General features: G+C 47.8%; 1 long non-coding RNA gene across 1 annotated transcript in view; it reads right to left on the bottom strand.

Annotated features, from left to right (window-relative positions):
* Window positions 1-2,822: 2,822 nt before the first annotated feature.
* LOC135055875 (uncharacterized) overlaps window positions 2,823-25,073 on the bottom strand; it is a 92,544-nt gene continuing 70,293 nt past the window's right edge. The window contains exons 3-4 of the long non-coding RNA XR_010243834.1: window positions 8,480-8,537; window positions 2,823-2,931 (exon numbers count right to left, since the gene is read on the bottom strand). This is a non-coding gene — a long non-coding RNA (uncharacterized LOC135055875). The remainder of the gene's footprint in view (window positions 2,932-8,479; window positions 8,538-25,073) is intronic.

Below are 25,073 nucleotides of genomic sequence, written 5' to 3'. Positions count from 1 at the left end.
TCATCCGCACTCTTCCGCCCGTTTGGGAGCTTTGGTATAATCCCCATGGTCCTTTCGGAGTCCCCAGCATCCACTAGGACGTTAGAGAAAATAAGAATTTACTTACCGATAATTCTATTTCTCATAGTCCGTAGTGGATGCTGGGCGCCCATCCCAAGTGCGGATTGTCTACATTACTTGTACATAGTTATTGTTACAAAAATCGGGTTATTGTTGTTGTGAGCCATCTTTTCAGAGGCTCCTTCTGTTATCATGCTGTTAACTGGGTTCAGATCACAAGTTGTACGGTGTGATTGGTGTGGCTGGTATGAGTCTTACCCGGGATTCAAAATCCTTCCTTATTGTGTACGCTCGTCCGGGCACAGTATCCTAACTGAGGCTTGGAGGAGGGTCATAGGGGGAGGAGCCAGTGCACACCAGCTTGTCCTAAAGCTTTTACTTTGTGCCCAGTCTCCTGCGGAGCCGCTATTCCCCATGGTCCTTTCGGAGTCCCCAGCATCCACTACGGACTATGAGAAATAGAATTATCGGTAAGTAAATTCTTATTTTTGTGTGTGACTTTTTTCATTACATTGTATCTTTTACACTTCGCTATGCAAATACGACACACAAGCAGCTTATGCTGATTAAAATATGTGGCACGTCTATATTCTGTGTGCGACCGTGGTGTTATCTGCATACAGAATGGTACATTACAGAGCTTTCCTAGTATACACTGTAACGTACCATTTTGTATGCAGATACAGCCCCGGCAGCACACAATGTATGTATGCCGGATAACCTAGCAGAGACTGCTTGTGTGTCCTGTTCGCATAGCGGAGCAAATTAGATGCATTTTCAGTAAAACAAGGCACACAATGCTAACGGCGTTGCACAGGACCTGTCTGTGCACTCTGACATCTCCTGCTGTGTGGCACATTGAGGCAAGATGTATGAGGATACATCTGTTTAAAGAAACAAGTAATATCAGTCTGGCTATACTTGATGTACTGGTATCTGCGAAATCAGGAGCAATAGAAATTGACCAGTCAACAGAATATCTTCAATCCTATGACTAGATAGTGAGTTGGGGAAATAGCCAACTAACGCCAGTATGGCATAAAGGTTCTATGTGTTCCCTATTACTCAATGCAACCTCACTCTGAGAACAGGTTACACTGGATCTATAATTCCAAACATGCACTAGTGATGTGTAGTCTCTCCAGCTTTCCTGGTCTTACAAACACTGAAGTGAATCCCTGAATATGACATTAGATCATACTTGCCAACTTTATATTACTCTTCTCCGGGAGAAGTCCGCAGAGGAGACGCTGCAGGAGACTTGGGGGGCCGGGCTGTGACATAATCAATGACGCGATTCGCTTATTTTTAACCCCTTCCCTACCCCACGGACCCGCGAATATGGTAGAGTATCTCTCCATCCTGCCCGCAACACTAGGGTGCGAGCAGGATGCGGGAGACCTGCCTACTCTACCTGGAGTGCGAGGGGCTAGCCCAAAAAACGTGAGCCTCCCGCAGCTCCCGGGAGAGTAGACAAGTATGCACTAGATTTCCTTACACCAATGCAGGTCTTCATACTTCTGCATTTTCTTTTCTTTTTTTTTTTTCTTTTTTTTGGGCACACCATTCATTTTTGAATGTACAGCGACCACTTTACTAAAAACATTGATTTTCTGACCACATTAATGAGTATATTTACTAAAGTGTGGGTTTTTATAAGTGGAGATGTTGCCCTTAGCAACCAGTCAGATTCTGCTTAACATGTATCTAGGTTCTTCAAGAAGATAAAAGCTAGAATCTGGTTGTTATGGGCAACATCTCCACTTTAAAAAAAACAACAACTTGCACCGTAGGAGAACTCAAGGCTATTATTGACTGCTTGGTTCTTATTACGCGGGTGCGCACAGTCACAGGATATCAAAGACTGTGGTAATGCAAATTAAAGAACATTCATCTTTGGAAATACTACGTAATTCCATAAATTCTATATGGACTTCTTTTTCAATCCTCAATTGCAGCAATTATAATGGGTAACTTTCTTTCTAGGATAGGCCTGTTTACTTCTTTGGGGCCGGCAATGCTCCATTTGTTTAGGCAAGCAGACGACCTGGCTACAAGGGCATGCCAATCTACAATCCCCAAGAGCAGACTTGGTTGTGAAATACAAAAAGTGTGCCTATAGTCCTTGAGTACTCATGTGGACAGTGTTATAGGAAGATTCCAGATACAGAGGAATAGAGGAATAAGCAGGAGATAGAACAGCTTAATAGTGTTTCTGGCTCCTAAAACAGTGCTGAGGATCACCATTTGGAGTAGGATGTTGCCTGAATTCAACCCTAACTTGAGTTAAACTCTCAAATTAAGGATGCTTTGTATTGTGCATTAGTATATTGGTTGCTAAGGAGTAATCATCTCTTCCACCCATATCCGAATAGGAAAGGAAAAGCTTTTGGTAAATACATATCTGCAAGTTGCATGCCACCTCCTTGTGTGGTGGAATTGATCATGTGGACGGAAACTGTGTTGGCAAACGTTTGTAACTAAAGAGAATGGTTGGCAGACATATTGTAGTCTAAAAGATCCCATTCTTAGGAGAACATAAACACAGGAAGTTGGCTCAGGTGATGACATGTTAAAGCAATATGGATCTGACACCTGATTATTCGGATGGTAAGTCACAAGAAATTCTAGAAGACAGATTTCAAATGACATCTGGTAGACTGCCTTATTAAGGCAATAGAAATGAAAGAAGTTGCTTATCAAACAGGTGCTGTTGGGAAGAAAAGAATAAGAATCATCTTACCATTACACAAAGCGATAAAAGATACGCAGCCACGTGACAAACTGATGCGACCAGGTTGAGTCATACAGTATGCGTTTCCCAGGGAAGAAATCATCTTTTGGGATGTGCCTCTTAAGGTTGTGCTATTGCTAGACTTTCCAAAAAAAAAAAAGAACATTACACTAGAGGATGCGAACTGAAAGATTGTAAGTGTTTCAAAGATATTTTCTCTAACGTCCTAGTGGATGCTGGGGACTCCGTAAGGACCATGGGGAACAGCGGCTCCGCAGGAGACTGGGCACAGCTAAGAAAGAATTAGGACTACCTGGTGTGCACTGGCTCCTCCCACTATGACCCCCCTCCAGACCCCAGTTAGAATCCTGTGCCCGGCCGAGCTGGATGCACACTCTAGGGGCTCTCCTGAGCTCCTAGAAAGAAAGTATATGTTAGGTTTTTTATTTTACAGTGAGATCTGCTGGCAACAGACTCACTGCAGCGAGGGACTAAGGGGAGAAGAAGCGAACCTACCTAACTGGTGGTAGCTTGGGCTTCTTAGGCTACTGGACACCATTAGCTCCAGAGGGATCGACCGCATGGAACCGGCCATTGGTGTTCGGTCCCGGAGCCGCGCCGCCGGCCCCCTTACAGAGCCAGAAGCAAGAAGAATCCGGAAAATCGGCGGCAGAAGACATCAGTCTTCACCAAGGTAGCGCACAGCACTGCAGCTGTGCGCCATTGCTCCTCATACACACTTCACACTCCGGTCACTGAGGGTGCAGGGCGCTGGGGGGGGGGGGCGCCCTGAGAAGCAATAAATACACCTTGGATGGCAAATATATCACAATATATAGCCCCAGAGGCTATATATGTGATAAATACCCCTGCCAGAATCCATAAAAAAGCGGGAGAAAAGTCTGCGAAAAAGGGGCGGAGCTATCTCCCTCTGCACACTGGCGCCATTTTTCACTCACAGTTCCGCTGGAAGGAAGCTCCCTAACTCTCCCCTGCAGTCTACACTACAGAAAAGGGTAAAAAAGAGAGGGGGGGGCACTAAATTTAGGCGCAAAATACATATATAGCAGCTATAGGGGATATAATTTAGTTAATCCCTGTATTATATAGCGCTCTGGTGTGTGCTAGCATACTCTCTCTCTGTCTCCCCAAAGGGCTTTGTGGGGTCCTGTCTTCTGTCAGAGCATTCCCTGTGTGTGTGCGGTGTGTCGGTACGGCTGTGTCGACATGTTTGATGAGGAGACTTATGTGGAGGAGGAGCAGGTGCCTATAAATGTGTTGTCACCCCCTGCGGGGCAGACACCGGAGTGGATGGACTTGTGGAAGGAATTACGCGAAAGTGTCGACTCCTTACATAAAAAATTTGACGACATGCCAAATGTGGGGCAGCCGGCTTCTCAGTCCGTGCCTGCCCAGACGTCTCAAAAGTCATCAGGGGCTCTAAAACGCCCGCTACCTCAGGTGACAGACACAGATGTCGACACGGATACTGATACCAGTGTCGACGACGAAGAGACTAATGTAATGTCCAATAGGGCCACTCGTTATATGATTGAGGCAATGAAAAATGTTTTACACATTTCTGAGGTGACCCCAGGTACCACAAAAAAGTGTATTATGTTTGGGGAGAAAAAACTACCAGTAGTTTTTCCCCCTTCTGAAGAATTAAATGACGTGTGTGAACTAGCGTGGGCTTCCCCTGATAAAAAATTTGTAATTTCAAAAAAATTACTAATGGCGTACCCTTTCCCGCCAGAGGATAGGTCACGTTGGGAAACACCCCCTAAGGTGGATAAAGCACTTACGCGCTTATCAAAAAAGGTGGCACTGCCGTCCCAAGATACGGCCGCCCTAAAGGAACCTGCTGACAGAAAGCAGGAGGCTCTCCAAAAAGCTATATATACACACACTGGTATTATACTGAGACCAGCTATTGCCTCAGCATGGATGTGCAGTGCGGCAGCTGCATGGTCAGACTCCCTGTTAGAAAACATTGACACCCTAGACAGGGACACTATATTGCTAAACGTAGAGCATATTAAAGACGCTGTCTTTTACATAAGAGATGCACAGAGGGATATTTGCCGGCTGGCATCAAAAATAAGTGCACTGTCCATTTGTGCCAGGAGAGGGTTATGGACCCGGCAGTGAACAGGGGATGCAGATTCCAAAAGGCACATGGAAGTTTTGCCTTATAAGGGTGAGGAGTTGTTCGGGGATGGTCTTTCAGACTTCGTTTCCACAGCAACAGCTGGGAAGTCGGCATTTTTGCCACATGTCCCCTCACAACCAAAGAGAGCACCGTATTATCAGGTGCAGTCCTTTCGCCCCCAAAAGAGCAGACGGGGTAGAGGCGCGTCCTTTCTGCCCAGAGGCAGAGGTAGGGGAAAAAAGCTGCAGCATACAGCCACTTCCCAGGAACAAAAGTCCTACCCCGCTTCTTCTGCTAAGTCCGCCGCATGACGCTGGGGCTCAGCAGGCGGAGCCAGGTACGGTGGGGGGCCATCTCAAAAACTTCAGCAATCAGTGGGCTCGCTCACAGGTAGATCCCTGGATCCTTCAAGTGGTATCTCAGGGGTACAGGCTGGAATTCGAGACATCCCCCCCCCCCGCCGTTTCCTCAAATCTGCCTTACCAACGACTCCTTCAGAAAGGGAGACTGTGTTAGAGGCAATTCACAAGCTGTATTCCCAGCAGGTGATAGTCAAGGTGCCCCTACTTCAACAAGGACGGGGTTACTATTCCACAATGTTTGTGGTACCGAAACCGGACGGTTCGGTGAGACCCATTTTAAATTTGAAATCCTTGAACACATATTTTAAAAAAATTCAAGTTCAAGATGGAATCGCTCAGGGCGGTTATTGCAAGCCTGGAAGAGGGAGATTACATGGTATCTCTGGACATCAAGGATGCTTACCTGCATGTCCCCATTTATCATCCTCACCAGGAGTACCTCAGATTTGTGGTACAGGATTGTCATTACCAATTCCAGACGTTGCCGTTCGGCCTGTCCACGGCACCGAGGGTATTTACCAAGGTAATGGCCGAAATGATGATTCTGGACACGGTCCAGAAAAAAGTGTTTCTCCCAGAGGAGAAAGCCGAGGAGCTGTCGTCTCTAGTGAGAGGCCTCCTGAAACCAAAACAGGTGTCGGTGCATCATTGCACGCGAGTCCTGGGAAAGATGGTAGCTTCCTACGAAGCGATTCCATTCGGCAGGTTCCATGCCAGAACTTTTCAGTGGGACCTGTTGGACCAATGGTCCGGATCGCATCTTCAAATGCATCGGTTGATAACCCTGTCTCCAAAGACCAGGGTGTCTCTGCTGTGGTGGCTGCAGAGTGCTCATCTCAGAGGGCCGCAGATTCGGCATACAGGACTGGGTCCTGGTCCTGGGTCCATGCCAGCCTTCGGGGCTGGGGGGCAGTCACTCAGGGAAGAAACTTCCAAGGACTTTGGTCGAGTCAGGAGACTGCCCTACACATAAATGTTCTGGAACTGAGGGCCATTTACAATGCCCTAAGTCAAGCAAAGCCCCTGCTTCAAAACCGGCCGGTTCTGATCCAGTCAGACAACATCACGGCGGTCGCCCATGTAAATCGACAGGGCGGCACAAGAAGCAGGGCGGCGATGGCAGAAGCCACAAGGATTCTCCGTTGGGCGGAAAATCACGTGTTAGCACTGTCAGTGTTCATTCCGGGAGTAGACAACTGGGAAGCAGACTTCCTCAGCAGGCACGACCTCCACCCGGGAGAGTGGGGACTTCATCCAGAAGTCTTCCAACTGATTGTAAACCGTTGGGAAAGGCCACAGGTGGACATGATGGCGTCCCGCTTAAACAAAAAGCTGGAAAAATATTGCGCCAGGTCAAGAGACCCTCAGGCGATAGCTGTGGACGCTCTAGTGACACCGTGGGTGTACCGGTCGGTTTATGTGTTCCCTTCTCTTCCTCTCATACCCAAGGTACTGAGGATAATAAGGAGAAGAGGCGTAAGAACTATACTCATTGTTCCGGATTGGCCAAGAAGAGCTTGGTACCCGGAACTTCAAGAAATGATCTCAGAGGACCCATGGCCTCTGCCGCTCAGACAGGACCTGCTGCTGCAGGGGCCCTGTCTGTTCCAAGACTTACCGCGGCTGCGTTTGACGGCATGGCGGTTGAACGCCGGATCCTAAAAGAAAAGGGTATTCCGGAGGAAGTCATTCCTACGCTTATTAAAGCTAGGAAAGATGTAACCGTACAACATTATCACCGCATATGGCGAAAATATGTTGCGTGGTGTGAGGCCAGGAAGGCCCCACCGGAGGAATTCCAGTTAGGTCGATTTCTGCACTTCCTACAGTCAGGGGTGACTATGGGCCTAAACTTGGGTTCAATTAAGGTCCAGATTTCGGCTCTGTCGATTTTCTTCCAAAAAGAACTGGCTTCACTGCCTGAAGTTCAGACTTTTGTCAAGGGAGTGCTGCATATTCAGCCTCCTTTTGTGCCCCCAGTGGCACCGTGGGACCTCAACGTGGTGTTGGGTTTCCTAAAGTCACATTGGTTTGAGCCACTCAAAACCGTGGATTTAAAATATCTCACGTGGAAAGTGGTCATGCTTTTGGCCTTGGCTTCGGCAAGGCGGGTGTCAGAATTGGCGGCTTTGTCATGTAAAAGCCCCTATTTGATTTTCCATATGGATAGGGCAGAATTGAGGATTCGTCCCCAATTTCTTCCTAAGGTGGTATCAGCTTTTCACTTGAACCAACCTATCGTGGTGCCTGCGGCTACTAGGGACTTGGAGGACTCCAAGTTACTGGACGTAGTCAGGGCCTTGAAAATTTATGTTTCCAGGACGGCTGGAGTCAGGAAGACTGACTCGCTATTTATCCTGTATGCACCAAACAAGATGGGTGCTCCTGCTTCAAAGCAGACTATTGCTCGCTGGATTCGTAGCACAATTCAGCTTGCGCATTCTGTGGCTGGCCTGCCACAGCCTAAATCTGTAAAAGCCCATTCCACGAGGAAAGTGGGCTCTTCTTGGGCGGCTGCCCGAAGGGTCTCGGCTTTACAACTTTGCCGAGCTGCTACTTGGTCAGGGGCAAACACGTTTGCAAAATTCTACAAATTTGATACCCTGGCTGAGGAGGACCTTGAGTTCTCTCATTCGGTGCTGCAGAGTCATCCGCACTCTCCCGCCCGTTTGGGAGCTTTGGTATAATCCCCATGGTCCTTACGGAGTCCCCAGCATCCACTAGGACGTTAAAGAAAATAAGATTTTACTCACCGGTAAATCTATTTCTCGTAGTCCGTAGTGGATGCTGGGCGCTCGTCCCAAGTGCGGACTGTCTGCAATACTTGTATATAGTTATTGTTAACTAAAAGGGTTATTGTTGAGCCATCTGTTGAGAGGCTCTGTTATGTTCATACTGTTAACTGGGTATAATATCACGAGTTATACGGTGTGATTGGTGTGGCTGGTATGAGTCTTACCCGGGATTCAAAATCCTTCCCTTATTGTGTCAGCTCTTCCCGGCACAGTATCCTTACTGAGGTCTGGAGGGGGGTCATAGTGGGAGGAGCCAGTGCACACCAGGTAGTCCTAATTCTTTCTTAGCTGTGCCCACTCTCCTGCGGAGCCGCTGTTCCCCATGGTCCTTACGGAGTCCCCAGCATCCACTACGGACTACGAGAAATAGATTTACCTGTGAGTAAAATCTTATTTTACCACAGAAGGAGAATTGAAGCTGGAGTCCTGCGCATCTGTAACAAAGAACATGAAATGAACATCCTCGACAGTGGTAACAAAATGAATTCTTAAAGATGGTAATGAAACATGTGAAGAGTAAAGGTGCATACAGACTGTGCGATCTGTGCTTATGATTTTGACTATATAGTCCAAATCATAAGAAAAATGAGCACATATCACACCGTGTGTACACAGCTTGTGATACCGATGTGCGCTCCCATGTGGTCGGTGTCGCAAGAAAAAATGTGTAGGCAAGGCAATTCTGACTAGGGGGGTCATTCAGACCTGATCGCACGCTAGCTTTTTTCGCTGCGATCAGGTCAGAACTGCGTATGCACCGCAATGCGCAGGCGCGTTGCTCAGGTACAAAGCAGATCGTTGCTGTGCGATGGGTTTTACGAAGAATTCATTCGCACAGCCGATCGCAAGGAGATTGACAGGAAGAAGGCATTTGTGGATGGTAACTGACCGTTTTCTGGGAGTGGTTGGAAAAACGCAGGCGTGTCCAAGTGTTTGCAGGGTGGGTGTCTGACGTCAATTCCGGTCCCGGACAGGGTGAAGTGATCGCAGCGGCTGAGTATGTCCTGGGTTACTCAGAAACTGCGAAAGATCTTTTTGTACCGCTCAGCTGCACATGCGATCGCACACTTGCACAGCTAAAATACACTCCCCTGTAGGCGGTGACGATCTGATCGCAGCGCTGCAAAAAAACTGCTAGCGAGTGATCAGGTCTGAATTAGTCCCCATATTGTGTACAATCTAGTTTCTTGTATAATCAAAATTGCACATAGTCAAAATTGCAAGTAAGTATAGTCAAAATTGGTGGTTCTGGGATTTGGGGAGTTCAAGGGAAATCGCATAGCCAAAATCTCACCGTGTGTATGCACCTTAACTCTTTGAGAGGCTTCTGTGTACACTTTACCAGGGTTTTGGTATCTGCTATGGTAAACATCCCCCACCCTGCCAAGTTTTAGAAATATGTTTATGGATGGCAAATACTTTAAAAAATAAGTTAATATCGCCTCTGTTTGAAAGCCGTATCTTTTTGTGGAAAACATCTCTCATTTCAAATTTATGTGGGTTGAAGTAAGTATGGTTTCTTGGTTGCTATAGGTCTGACCCAACAAAAGTACATGTTGTGGATGCATTTTCAGGGGTAGTCTCCACAGTGAGAGAGGTTTTAGAGTCGAGACCATACCTACCTCTTAGAAACTGCAGCACACAATGCCACACAGGAAGCTCAAAATGTATTTCAGCTGCATAGAGGTAAACAGTCTTAAGGTGGGTACACACTATTAGATATATCTGCAGATCAATTGATCTGCAGATATATCTATGTACGGATCGGGCAGTGTGCTGTGCATACACACTGCCCGATACGTCGGGGGACTGACGTCATGAACTGGGCGGACGGGCGCCCGCCCGCCCGCCCAGTTCACCTGTCAATCACCGCCGGCCGCCGCAGCATGTGTACGGACGGTCGGACGACCGCCCCGTACACACACAGCGGCGCGCCAATATATCGTTAGATATATTGGCTGTCGGCTGTGCTGCGCGGCCGACGCGATACGTCTGTGAACGACGGAGTTCACAGACGTATCGCCCGTACACACTGGCCGACGGTCCCGCGATGTATCGGCCGTTCAAGAGAACGGCCGATACATCGACCAGTGTGTACGGGCCTTTAGGCATCTTCCAAATTTCTTTTCAATCTTAGGGACACATTGGTGAAAAGCAAGATTACAGAGGCCCTGATTTATAGTTGTACGGTAGTGTACAACCGCAGGGAAGTGGCTGTGCAACACCGTACAACTAAATTGCTAATGCAGCAGAAGACACCTGGTGTAGAAGCCTCCTTTCTGCTTCTGTGAGCATCCTATGGGACTATCTGTCATCTGAGTAACCAAGTTCCTCAGATGGGATGCTCAGATCCGCATCTGAGGCCAGTAAATCGGCCTGGTCGCTGCCCCAAATGCCCTCAGCCTGTTAATCAGGCTAGGGGTTAGAGGGCACTGCGTGTGAGGAAGCAGGACCTGTTCTGCACATGCGCAGAATGGAACCTATACATCACAGTTACCCACCGTAGGGTTTGCATACAAGCCTGAATCGGGTCCAAAGTTTTTAGAACAATAGATTTTGACAACTAAGAATGTGCATGTCTTCACAACATTTCCGAGAGGATGTGCATTGTTATTGATCATTGGGGGTCATTCCGAGTTGTTCGCTCTGTAAATTTCTTCGCATCGCAGCGATTTTCCGCTTAGTGCGCATGAGCAATGTCCGCACTGCGACTGCGCCAAGTAAATTTGCTATGCAGTTAGGTATTTTACTCACGGTTTTTTCTTCGTTCCGGTGATTGTAATGTGATTGACAGGAAGTGGGTGTTTCTGGGCGGAAACTGGCCGTTTTATGGGTGTGTGTGAAAAAACGCTACCGTTTCTGGGAAAAACGCGGGAGTGGCTGGAGAAACGGAGGAGTGTCTGGGCGAACGCTGGGTGTGTTTGTGACGTCAAACCAGGAACGACACTGACTGAACTGATCGCAGATGCCGAGTAAGTCTCGAGTTACTCAGAAACTGCACAGAGATGTCTTATCGCAATATTGCGAATCTTTCGTTCGCAATTTTAAGAAGCTAAGATTCACTCCCAGTAGGCGGCGGCTTAGCGTGTGCAAAGCTGCTAAAAGCAGCTTGCGAGCGAACAACTCGGAATGACCCCCATTGTCCACCGATTGTCAGGATACACAGATCCAAAACTCCAAGTACTCCACTTGAAATGCACTGCTCAAAAAAATAAAGGGAACACTAAAATAACACATCCTAGATCCGAATGAATGAAATATTATTAAATACTTTGTTCTTTACATAGTTGAATGTGCTGACAACAAAATCACACAAAAATGATCAATGGAAATCAAATTTATTAACCCATAGAGGTCTGGATTTGGAGTCACACTCAAAATTAAAGTGGAAAAACACACTACAGGCTGTTCCAGCTTTGATGTAATGTCCTTAAAACAAGTCAAAATGAGGCTCAGTAGTGTGTGTGGCCTCCACGTGCCTGTATGACCTCCCTACAACGCCTGGGCATGCTCCTGATGAGGTGGCGGATGGTCTTCTGAGGGATCTCCTCCCAGACCTGGACTAAAGCATCCGCCAACTCCTGGATATCATGGAGTCTGTTTCTGATCGTTTGAGTAGACACATGCACATTTGTGGCTTGCTGGAGGTCATTTTGCAGGGCTCTGGCAGTGCTCTTCCTGTTCCTCCTTGCACAAAGGCGGAGGTAGCGGTCCTGCTGCTGGGTTGTTGCCCTCCTACGGCCTCCTCCACGTCTCCTGATGTACTGGCCTGTCTCCTGATAGCGCCTCCATGCTCTGGACACTACGCTGACAGACACAGCAAACCTTTTTGCCACAGCTCGCATTGATGTGCCATCCTGGATGAGCTGCACTACCTGAGCCACTTGTGTGGGTTGTAGACTCCGTCTCATGCTACCACTAGAGTGAAAGCACCGCCAGCTTTCAAAAGTGACCAAAACATCAGCCAGAAAGCATAGGAGCTGAGAAGTGGTCTGTGGTCACCACCTGCAGAACAACTCCTTTATTGGGGGTGTCTTGCTAATTGCCTATAATTTCCACCTGTTGTCTATTCCATTTGCACAACAGCATGTGAAATTGATTGTCAATCAGTGTTGCTTCCTAAGTGGACAGTTTGATTTCACAGCAGTGTGATTGACTTGGCGTTACATTGTGTTGTTTAAGTGTTCCCTTTATTTTTTTGAGCAGTGTACTATGTTGGACAGTGCATCTATTGCTAAACCAGGAGTTTAAAGGTGTGGGATTTTCTTTATTGGTCACCAACATTGGGTCTAATTCAGACCTGATCGCTAGGCTGTGTTTTCTTGCAGCCTGCAATCAGGTTTAAACTGCGCATGCGTATGCACCGGGTACAAAGTGGATCGCCGCCCAGCGATAGGTTTGCGTTGAATCCATTCCCACGGGCGTTCGCAAGGAGATTGACAATAAGAAGCCATTTGTGGGTGTCAACTGACCATTTTCTGGGAGTGTCTGGAAAAACGCAGGCGTGTCCAAGCGTTTGCAGGGTTCGTGTCTGACGTCAATTTCCAGTCCTGAACAGGCTGAAACGATCGCAGTGGCTGAGTAATTACTGGGCTACTCAGAGACTGTACAAAATCTGTTTGTACAGCTCTGCTACACATGCGTTCGCACACTTGCAAAGCAAAAATACACTCCCCTATGGGTGGCGACTGCAAACGCAGGACTGCAAAAAAAAACAGCCAGCGAACAGGTCTGAATTAGGCCCATTGGGGGTCATTCCGAGTTGATCGCTCTCTAGCTACTTTTTGCAGCCGTGCAAATGCATAGTCGACGCCCACTGGTGAGTGTATTTTAGCTGTGCAGCCGAGCACTACAAAAATAGTTTGTGCAGTTTCTGAGTAGGTCTGAACTTACTCAGCCGCTGTGATCACTTAAGCCTGTCCGGTCCCAGAATTGACGTCAGACACCCGCCCTGCAAACGCTTGGACACGCCTGCGTTTTTCCAACCACTCCCTGAAAACAGTCAGTTGACACCCATGAACTCCTTCTTCCTGTCAATCTTCTTGCGATCGGCTGTGCGAATGGATTCTTTGTTAAATGCATCAACCAGCAACGATCCGCCTTGTACCCGTACGACGCACCTGTGCATTGCGGTGCATATGCATGCGCAGTAGTGACCTGATCGCTGCGCTGCGAAAAACGGCAGTGTGTTGCATACCTTTTACATATGTTTTTCAGCTTCACATCACAACTTTCTTTTTCATCCACTAGGGGTCACTGGAGTACTCTTCGGATATGGACGGCTTTAGCAAGAACAGGGCACTGAATATTTAAATTTAGAACACTCCACCCCTCCATATCCCAGAGTACCTCAGTGTTTTTTCTGTGCTCACAGCACTAACAAGGCTTGTGTGGAGCTCCCAAACTTAGTTGAATATTTTATTAATTTTTACTTTTACATTTTTACTTTTTCCTTTTGCACTTAGCACATCCCTTCCCTGTTTCTGTAAAAACGTGGGTCCGGGATAGTGCCGCTGCACGGAGGCAGCGCATGGCGTGTCGGTCCTCACAAAGAGCACCCTCACAGCCACACGCAGCTCACACCTGCTGGAAAGGCTGGACGGAGCTTAGAGAAGAAGCTCCGTCATAGCCCTCACTACATGCGGCACGACGAGCAAGGTATGCTGAGGGTCAGGGCGGTCAGCTCACGCTGCCGCCCCACTGTGTGGGGAAAGTGCTCCTTTTCCGCCGGCCCTCCGCTGCTTACATACAGGCACCCGCTCCCGCCGCTGATTACAAGCGCCCGCTCCCGCCGCTGATTACCCGGCCACCGCTGTACGAGGCCGCCCGAGCCAGCCGCTCTACACTGCCGCTGTCTACGGGGACACCGCTTAGAGCGGCCGCACGTCACTCAGAGACGCCGGCCGCTCTTCCGGACCGCAGCTCTCCGACGCTATACACAGCGCTCCCCGGCTCCCTGCTTCCGCTAGGCTCCCAGCACCCGCTCCCGTCCGCTGCAGGTACATGAGGGGAGCAGTAGGGGGGAGAAGCTACCTCACAAGCAGCGCAGCTGCAGGGGGGGAGAGGGGGAGTAAATGCCCATAGCAGCAGCACCATATAGCAAGGCTGCATGGGTTAATAAGTCATAGGCTGTTCAGCTTTTTAAACAGGGAGTTAGTTACAGGCTATCAGTGTAATAACCTAAACTATTTCTAACTGTAAGCATGGCAGCCATTTTTAACCATGTTTCCTGTTCTTTCTGTTTCTGATTCCAGAACATTCTTGTCCTACATCTCTACTCCACCGGATGGCGCAGGGGTGTTATTGGGAATTTGGGAACAGATTTCATATAGTACTGGCCACGTGTACTGCACTGTGGCCATATGTATATATATATTACACACTCCTTAGTACACTTTTACTGAGTCGTGCAAGTGTCTGTCTTTTGTATATTGTATTGTCTGTCTGCATAATGAGTAAGGCACCAGCATTCACTGCAAGGTCTATAAGAGCTGATGGATCTACCACATGTACAGTATGTTTTGTGAAATCAGCTACAAATACAATTTCGGCTCCGGTTTCTAAGCCGGTTTCATCCCCGGACCCTCCATTGGAAATGCTAGCCAATGTCTTGGCTGGGTTGCAATCAGAATGGCCGCCGCTCGACAAGAGCGGGAAGCGGAAAGATCTGAGTCTCGGGTGAGACCGCCAGAACTACCTGAGGGGTCTCAGCCTTGCCAAAAGATGGGATAAATTTAATTTGTCTTATGATTTACCAGTTTCTGCTATGTTGTATTCTACCGATTCTATGCCAGACCTCACTGCGCAAGATGAGGGTGAGGAGGGCGAAGTAGACCAGCAATCAGATAGTGAAGATTTTGACAGCCCAGGCATTGATAATCTCATCAGAGCGGTGCGTCAGTCTCTGAAGTGTACAGAGACTGAGGAGCCTCTGACAAATGATGAAGTCGTATTTACTAAACGACAGAGATCTCCAATGTTTCCTGTTTCGGAATCTCTTAATAAGATGTTAGTAGAAACACGGAAAAATCCGGATAAACGGTTTTCTGTACCTCGTCGATTTAGGTCTAGTTACCCGTTTCCAGAGTCTGTGACATCTACATGGGAGAATCCACCAATGGTGAAATCGTCTGTGTCAAAGTCTGCCCTAAGTGACGATCACCTTATACTTCTCGCTGATCAAATCTGGGAAGCTGCTGAGTATCTATGTACAGCTTCTACTGACGTCTGTCAGCTCACTTCTCGCATTTCATCGTCGCTAGTTACGGCACGACGAGCACTCTGGCTGCGATCTTGGCAAGCGGAGGCAGAGGTTAAGAGCGGTATAGAGGCGTTACCTTACGGGGGCGAGAAGTTGTTTGGTCCTCAATTGGACAAATGGTTTCTGAGGCCACGGGAGGGAAGTCTGTTTTCCTACCATTGCCTCCAACGGTACCTAGACGGAAATACTCTGGCCCGGCGTTCAAATCTTTTAGACCTCAGCCCTGTCGAGGCCGTGGTAGAGGAACAGCCACGCCTGGCAGACGAGGACGTGGTTTCCAACAAACCAACACCAGTCGTCAGGACGCAAAGATCACCGACAAGCCAGTGGCATGACGGGCTACCTGCCCATCTCGGTTCTCCGTTTGTGGGAGCACGCTTTCAGGCGTTCCATTTGGCGTGGTTCCAGACATCCGCGGAGGAGTGGATCCGCAATTTAGTGTTAAGAGGTTACAAAATAGAGTTCGACTGTCTTCCGCCACTGCGGTTTTTCAAGACAGGACTGCCTCTGTCGGACAACAAGAGGGCGGTTCTGCAAATTGCCATTCAGTCCCTACTGGATTCAGCAGTTTTGATTCTGGTCCCTGTACACCAACAGGGTCAGGGTTATTATTCCAGTCTGTTTGTGGTACCGTAGCCGGATAGCTCAGTCAGGCCAATATTGAACTTAAAGGGTCTCAATCGGTACGTCACTTACTACAGATTCAAGATGGAATCTCTGCGCTCAGTAATTGCAGGTTTAGAGCCAAAGGAATTCATGATTGCGCTAGATCTCAAGGATGCGTACTTACACATTCCGATTTGGCAACCTCATCAGAGGTTCTTGCGTATTGCAATACGCCAGAACCATTACCAGTTTCAGGCTCTACCGTTTGGCCTTTCGTCAGCGCCTCGGGTATTCACCAAAGTGATGTCTGTGATGATAGCTCATCTCAGATCCCTGGGAGTGATAATAGTTCCGTACTTGGACGATCTGCTCATCAAAGCTCTGTCTCAACAGATGCTCCTCCAACATGCATTGCTAAAGTACAATGTACTAGTTCAGCACGGTTGGATTGTCAACTTCAAGAAATCACATATAATTCCGTCTCAACGAATTCATTTCCTAGGTATGATTCTCGATTCAGTAAATCACAGAATTTACCTACCAGACCAGAAAGTACAGATTATTCGTCATCTGGTACGATTAGTGCTCAAGCCACGCACAGTCTCGGTACATTTGTACATTCGCCTCTTAGGCACAATGGTGGCGGCTTTCGATGCGCGTCAGTTCAGGAGATTTCACTCACGTCCGTTTCAACTGGATGTGCTCGCACAGTGGTCTGGCTCGCATCTGCAGATTCACCACAGGGTGAGGTTGTCGCCACGGGCCAGGGTATCTCTACTCTGGTGGCTCAAAGTACACAATCTAACCGCAGGTAAAACGGTTCGGCGCCTGGAATTGGATAATTCTAACGACGGACGCAAGTCTCAGAGGTTGGGGAGCTGTAGTTCAAAATTGTCAGCTCCAGGATCTCTGGGTGGATCACGAAAGATTGCTGTCTATAAATGTCCTGGAGAGGAACGAGAAGCCGCATGGCAATGCGGGAAGTAGCTCGAATCCTCAATTGGGCCGAGCATCACCAAGTGATATTGTTGGCAGTGTTCATTCCGGGACTGGACAACTGGGAGGCGGATTATCTCAGCCGTCGGGATTTTCATCCAAGAGAATGGGCATTAAATCCAGAAATATTTCACAGGTTGGTCCAGAGGTGGGGTTACCCTCAAGTGGATCTGATGGCGTCTCGCCACAATCACCAAACGCACCAGTAGGTGTCCAGAACGAGAGATCCAAAGGCAGGGGAGGTGGATGCTCTCACAATCGCTTGGCCGTACAGCCTAGTGTATCTGTTTCCACCGTTTCCGCTGCTCCCTCTGGTGCTAAAACGGATCAAAAGAGAGTCTGTCACAGTCATACTAGTGGCGCCTCATTGGCCTCGGAGAGCTTGGTTCTCGGGTCTCCGCGGACTACTCGCACACGATCCTTGGCCGCTCCCACTACGTCCGGATTTGTTACCACAGGGTCCATTCCTTTACCCCAATTTAGCGCGGCTGCGTTTAACGGGGTGGCTGTTGAGACCGCCCTCTTAAGAAGAGAGGGCATTCCAGAATCGGTTATACCACCCATGTTACGAGCTAGGAAGCCAGTTACGGCAGCTCATTATTACACAATTTGGCGTGCCTATATAGGTTGGTGTGAAGCTCAGAAGTTTCCGACTTCATCTTTCAGTTATCCCGTCTTTTGTTATTTCTACAGACGGGGTTAGATGGAGGTCTGCGTTTATGTACACTTAAGGTGCAGGTATCTGATTTGTCAAATTACTTTCAAAGTCGATTGGCTCTATTGTCGTCGGTACACACTTTTCTACAAGGTGTCCTCAGCGTACAGCCTCCATTCATTCCACCTACAGCGCCATGGGACTTGAATCTGGTTTTAGATTTCTTACAGTCTTCATATTTTGAACCCTGACAGCAACTGGATATAAAGTTTCTCACTTGGAAAACAATTTTTTCTTCTAGCCTTAGCTTCGGCAAGGCGTGTTTCAGATTTGGGTGCCTTGTCATGCAAGCCACCGTATTTGGTGTTTCATGATGACAGAGCGGAACTTCGGACGAATCCCGCTTTCTTACCAAAGGTAGTGTCATCTTTTCACATTAATCAACCAATAGTAGTTCCTGTGTTAACAGGACATTCTGGAACTCTGCATGTGGTACGCTCATTACGCGTTTATGTATCCCGAACGTCTGCAGTTCGTAAGACGGATACGTTGTTTGTTCTCTATAATGCTGCCAAGATGGGTTGGCCAGCGTCTACGCAGCCCTTATCCAGATGGATAAAACTGACTATACGTCAGGCTTACCTTCATGCTAGGTTACAGCCGCCTACATTAGTAACAGCTCATTCCACACGTTCTGTGGGAACTTCATGGGTCGCTGGTCGTGGAGCTTCCACGACGCAGCTTTGCCGTGCGGCTACATGGTCATCAGTGCACACGTTTGTGCGCTTTTACAAGTTTGATACGTTTGCGGCATCAGCTTCTAGCTTTGGCCGCCTAGTGTTACAGGTGCCAAACAGCTCTCCCGCCCAAGGGGGAAGCTTTGGTACGTCCCAAGAGTACTCCAGTGACCCCTAGTGGATGAAAAAGAAAATAGGATTTTGGTACTTACCAGGTAAATCCTTTTCTTTGAATCCATAGGGGGCACTGGACGCCCACCCAGAGCAGTTTTACCTGGTTTCTGGTAAGTTCAGGGGATCTTATGGTAACACACTCTCACCGACTGGTTCAAATTATCAAGTACTGGTTATGGTGTCAACTGTTTAGTTGTCAGTAACGTTCTGTGTCAACTTCATTGTTGTCCGTTATGTTATATGTAACAAGGGTTCTAATGGAGCTTCACTCTGAACTGGCAAAACCGCTATCTTTGATCTTTAAGGATTCAGTTATATCAGGTATGGTTCCCAAAGACTGGCGTATAGCGGAAGTAGTGCCTATATTCAAAAAGGGAAGTAAAGCTGAACCAGGTAATTATAGACCAGTTAGTCTTACATCTATAGTGGGGAAAGTATTGGAAGGTATTCTAAGAGATAGTATTCAGAAGTTCCTTGAAGTCAATAAGGTCATTAAAAGGAATCAACATGGGTTTATGAAGGACAGATCCTGTCAAACCAACTTACTTGGCTTTTATGAAACAGTAAGCGCAAACCTAGATCAGGGTAAAGACGTGGATGTAGTCTTTTTAGACTTTGCCAAAGCGTTCGATACTGTACCACACATGAGACTTATCTACAAGCTACAAGAATCAGGGCTAGGAAGCACAATATGCACTTGGGTCTAAAACTGGTTAGATAATAGGGAGCAGCGCGTTGTGGATAATGGATCTTTTTCAACTTGGACTGAAGTGCTAAGTGGTGTGCCGCAAGGCTCAGTATTAGGACCGCTATTGTTCAATATTTTCATTAACGACCTAACAGAAGGTCTAGAGAGCATGGTGTCAATTTTTGCAGATGATACCAAATTGTGTAAGGCTATAAATACAGAGGAGGATGCCGAGTCTCTTCAGAACGACTTAGTTAAATTAGAAGCATGGGCAGCCAAATGGAGAATGCGCTTCAATACAGACAAGTGTAAGGTAATGCACTGGGGTAACAAGAACAAAAATTACACCTAGCTACTAAATGGGGTAAAATTAGGGGATTCTGTACTGGAAAAGGACTTAGGTGTCCTCATAGATAGCAAACTAAGCAGTAGTACCCAAAGTAGGACTGCAGCAAAGAAGGCTAATAAGATATTAGCATGCATAAAACGGGGTATTGATGCTAGGGACGAGAGTATTATACTCCCGTTATATAAATCACTAGTGAGGCCACACCTTGAATACTGTGTACAATTCTGGGCACCGTACTACAAAAAGGATATCCTGGAGCTAGAAAAGGTTCAGAGGAGGGCGACCAAACTAATTAAGGGCATGGAGACGATGGAATACAAGGAAAGGCTTGAAAGACTCGGCATGTTTACATTGGAAAAGCGGAGACTAAGAGAGGATATGATCAACATCTACAAATATATAAGGGGACAATACACAGAGCTTGCGCGGGACCTGTTTTTGGTTAGATCAACACAGAGGACTCGTGGACACTCGCTCAGGTTAGAGGAGAGGAGATTCCGCACAATACGGCGTAAAGGCTTTTTCACGGTAAGGACAATACGTGTTTGGAATTCCCTGCCTGAGGGAGTTGTAATGGCGGAATCTGTCAACACTTTTAAGAATGGGTTAGATAAATTCCTAATGGATAAGGCTATCCAGGGGTATGGTGCATAGTCATGCATTAGTTACTATAAATAGGGATAAAATGCAACGGCTGACAGCAGCATCAGTCAGAAATTTTAGTCAAATCATCATGCATAGGAGACCACAAATAAGTTGAACTCGATGGACAATTGTCTTTTTTCAACCTCAGATACTATGTTACTATGTCACTCCAGCCAGCTCCCCCATGTGTCACTCCTGCTATCACACTCCAGCTAGCACCATCCTGTGTCACTCCAACCAGCTCTCCCATGTGTCACTCCAGCCAGTTCCTCCATGTGCCACTCCTGCTACCACCCTCCTATGTCACTCCAGCCAGCTCCCTGTGTGTTACTCCTGCCAACACCCTCTTGTGTTACTCCAGCCAGCTCTCCCATGTGTCACTACTGCCAGCATCCTCTTGTGTCCCTCCTGTCAGCTCCCCTGAGATACCTACATTTTCCCTAAAAGGAATCCTCCTGTGTCACTCCAACCAGCTCTCCCATGTGTCACTCCAGCCAGCAACCTGCTGTGTCATTCCAGCCAGCTCCTCCATGTGCCACTCCTGCTACCACCCTCCTATGTCACTCCAGCCAGCTCCCTGTGTGTTACTCCAGCCAGCTCTCCCATGTGTCACAACTGCCAGCATCCTCTTGTGTCCCTCCTGTCAGCTCCCTCATGTGTCACTCCTGCCAGGACCCTCCTGTCTTATTCTAGTCAGTTCCCCCTTGTGTCACTCCAGCCAACCCTCATGTGTCACTACAGCCCCTCGCAACTCATGCCATTGCAGCAGCCCCTAATGTGTCCACCGTTTGCTGGTGAGTGTCTCACCTCTAGTATCTGGCTCCCTCAGTTCTCAGTCCCCGTAGTGCTGCTGCGTGTCTGGCTGGAGTGCAGCAGTTCCCGGATCTGTTGTGGTCACGTGATTTTGAGTGTATGGAGCCACATTTGAATAAAGAAAGAGCCGCATGAGGCTCAAGAGCCACTGGTTGGCCACCACTGCAATACAAGGTAAGACCAGAAGCAATTCAGATATGGGGTAATTCGGAATGGTATTCTGATAAAGGCCAAAGTAATAGCTCAGGTGACTGCTTATGTCCTACAAGTCCTGAAAATCATATCGCTGGTTACTTGATCAACAAGGAAAAGAGGAGCAGATGTATTAAACCTGGAGAAGGCATAAAGAAGTTATAAAGCAGTGATAAACGCAAGGTGATAACACACCAGCCAATCAGCTCCAATATGTAAATTGACAGTTATGAGCTGATTGGCTGGTGCATTATCACCTTGCACTTCTCACTGCTTTATCACTTCTTTATGCCTTCTCCAGGCTTAATACATCTGCCCCGGGGTCATTTACAGCTATCCCCAATACTAAAATATACTGAGATTTGTCTAGACACATCACAAAGGAAAACATAACTAGAAAGAAGCCATAAGTTTTTTCAAGTAATTCTAACTACAAATATATTAAAAAGAAGTCCCTGGGCGGGGCTTGTCCGTCAGCCGAGGCAGTCTCACCTTAGAGCTCCTCTCTACCCTAATAAAGCATTAAAGACCCTACTACTGCCTACCCTAACTACCCGGCCTGTTGCCCTATCTTACACTGCCTGTTTCCACCTGGTGGGGCTAGGTTGCGGAGCCGGGGGACAGGCTTCTGTCCCTGCAGGTTGTGGCCTACCCACCTCACTGCAGCCGGGACCTTGCCTGGGCATACCCCACTGGAAGCTCCGACGTCTCTGGCGGCCGCCGCGGACTTCACCCTCCACGGCTGACGACCTCCTAGAGGAGCGGCGCTGGAACTGCAGCTTCGGAGGCTCCGCTGCGGCTCTGAACGCCGCCGTCAGACATCCCCTGGTGAGCGGAGGGAGCTGACTGACGGAGCGGCTCCTGGCAGCGGGACTTGGGAGGTGGCCATCTTGGGACATAGTAGAGGTGAGATGCGCCCCCAACAGCCTCCTGCAACGCTCCGTTATATGGAGCCCTTCTAAGCCTGGACCGTGGTCGTTCAGCACTGAGTGTTTATTGGCACATGCTGGATGTGAGAAGAAGGAGCCCTGTCCCTGCACTGATCATCCCCCCCCCCCCTTCCTTCCCTCGCACCCTCTCTCTGCTTTGCCGTGGAATAAGGAGAAGACTGCACTGCACTACCCAATCCACCTGTGGTGTGTGGTGCTGGCTCCCCACAGCCGCATTTAACATTGTACAGTATTGTGAGGAGCTGTCTTTTAAACGCTCTGAATGTGCAGCCATGCTTTATATGTGTTTCCAACCTGATGCCCCTGCTGTCTCCTTGTGGCTCACATCCACCTCTGCTGCTGCGGTAGGGACTGGCTCGTGGAATTGGGGAGTGACCCTGGAGCTCCTGCGAATTGCGACCTACCCGTGCCTTTCCAGCCCCGATCTCATTTCACCTACATGCGGTGGGCCCCCAGTGCCGCACCCCCCACTCCTTCCGTAACTCATCCCGCTGCGCTGTGGACAAAGCTGTCTTTGACGAGTGCTGCTGTTGACGAGTGCAGCACCCATTAGCCTCTCCAGGTGCACTCTTCGACCCATAACTGGAATATACTTACAAAGATCACCGCAGAGACTTCTATTGACTCTCCTTCCATAATTGTGCCCCGTTCTACCACAGTGGATCAGGCCCTCTATCACGATACATTGGGCCTAGTGTTCTCCGAGAAGGGCAGCCTTCTACTGTAGGGCACGTTTCCTACACATTGCGATAGCAGTATTTTGCCTCGGAAAGCTGTTGAAGACACTCTTCCACAATATGCTTCCATAATGTGACCTCATTCCACTCTGGTTCCCATATATATATCCAAGTGCTACCAGCGCTTCCCTCCCTGCTCCAGCTCTGTAATCCGCATTTATATTCTCACTCATCCCCACTATGTCGAAAAATAAAAAAGCTCAGCCGGTCCCCACGAACTTCTTTGGGAGCAAAGCCAAATCTGCACAGACACAAGGATCTCTACTTGATTTGCCTTCTCCATCTTTTGATTAGAGTATTGACCCGCAAATACAAGCTGTGATGACCAGTTTACTGGAAGGTGTACGGTCTGCTTTTAATCAGGAACTCTCCAAAGCAGTCTCGGAATTTAAATCAGAAATTGCCTCCTTGGGGACCAGGACTGACGCTTTGGAAACTAAAACTGGCGACCTCTGTCGTTCACAACAACGTATGGACTTGGAACTTACCCGACTTCACAACGAGCTTGAACTACTTAAGGAGAAGCAGTAAGACCAAGAAAATCGCTCCAGGCGCAACAATCTTCGTATTCGCCATGTCGCGGAATCCGTGTCTGGTGCTTCTCTGCAGTCCTTTCTTAAAGATTTCTTCCAACACCTGGTGCCGGACCTATCTGATGATGATTGCCTCTGCGACAGGGCTCACAGAGCTTTAAGAACAAATTCTGTTCTCTACCCGGGACTCTCCCACTATATTATATCGAGGCATGCAATTACAAATATTCCAAGACCTGACCCCTTCTACCATTCAAAAATGAAGGGACCTTCAACCTGTCACGAAGATCCTTTGCCAACACAATAGATGGGTATTCCCTTTTCTTCTCCAGGTCGTCGCCAACAACACCATGTATCCAGCAAAGACTCTGGCTCAAACAGGAGAGAGTTCCGGTCTCTCCTCACACCTCCTCGTTCCCGGCTTCCCCTACAGTTCAACGTCTGAAGCCACCGACGGCTGAATGGTCAAGAGTGGGCCGTCAACATTCGAGGGATGCCGATACCCCCTGATCTCACCTGGTCACTTGCTGTGCCTCCATCACCACCCATTGCAGTTCTTGGACACTGTTTTGTTTCCGTGACTGTGATTTAGCCGTGACCCCTGTTTGCCGGGTTCCTACCCTTTTTCTCTTTTAGGGTGACCCGGTACTGGGCCGCTCTGCTGCGTTTTGTTCAGTTTTACATTTATGATATTAGTCTATTTCTACATGTTGTTTTTTGGTAACCCACATTTTTCCATGTGTTATTGTATTGATACTGCTTAGGTTTATCTGTGTTTGATTTACTGTATTCCCCCTTATCTCTTCCCCTCCCCCTTTCTCCTCCCTTGTGCTCCCTTTTCCTTCCTTCTACCCTTCTTCCGTCTCCTATTTTTCCCACCTGTATTGGTAGCATGTTTATCCTTTCTCTCCCTCTGAGTAGTGACTGATTCTGATGTGTCGGGTACATAGTTGTTGAGGTTGAAAAAGACAAATGTCCATCGAGTTCAACCTATATTATAATTTTTTTTATGTTCATTAAATGCTGTATCCCTGGATATTTTTTTCTGCTAGGAATTTATCTAAACCATTTTTAAACTTATTGATTGAGTCCACCATTACTACCTTCTCTGGCAGAAAATTCCAAATACTTACTGCTCTTACTTACCCTTTTCTCCGTTGAGTATGATTTTTTTTTTTCTTCTAACCTCAGGGGGTGTCCTCGTGTCCTATGTAGTGTTTTTTTGGTAAACAAATCGTTTGATAAATCCTTGTATTGTCCCTTAATGTATTTATAAATATTAATAATGTCTCCTCTCAGTCTCCTCTTTTCCAGTGTGAACATATCTAACCTTTTAAGTCTTTCCTCATAATCCAGTGCCTCTAACCCCTTAACCAGTTTAGTAGCTCGCTTCTGAACCCTTTCGAGTTCCAAGATATCTTTTTTTATAGTATGGTGCCCAAAACTGTAACACAATATTCCAGGTGTGGCCGCACCAATGATTTATACAGTGGCAGGATTACACTCTCATCCCTTGTCTCCATACCCCGTTTTATGCATGATAACACCTTATTAGCTTTTGTTGCTGCATTTTGACATTGCTTACTGCTACCAAGTTTATTATCGATGAGCACTCCCAAATATTTTTCAACTAC

This window comes from Pseudophryne corroboree, chromosome 3, assembly GCF_028390025.1.
Source record: "Pseudophryne corroboree isolate aPseCor3 chromosome 3, aPseCor3.hap2, whole genome shotgun sequence".
In the NCBI taxonomy this organism is placed as follows: Eukaryota; Metazoa; Chordata; class Amphibia; order Anura; family Myobatrachidae; genus Pseudophryne; species Pseudophryne corroboree.
The sequence above is the reverse complement of the archived record's forward strand: the minus strand, read 5'-3'. Positions and strand labels throughout refer to the sequence as shown.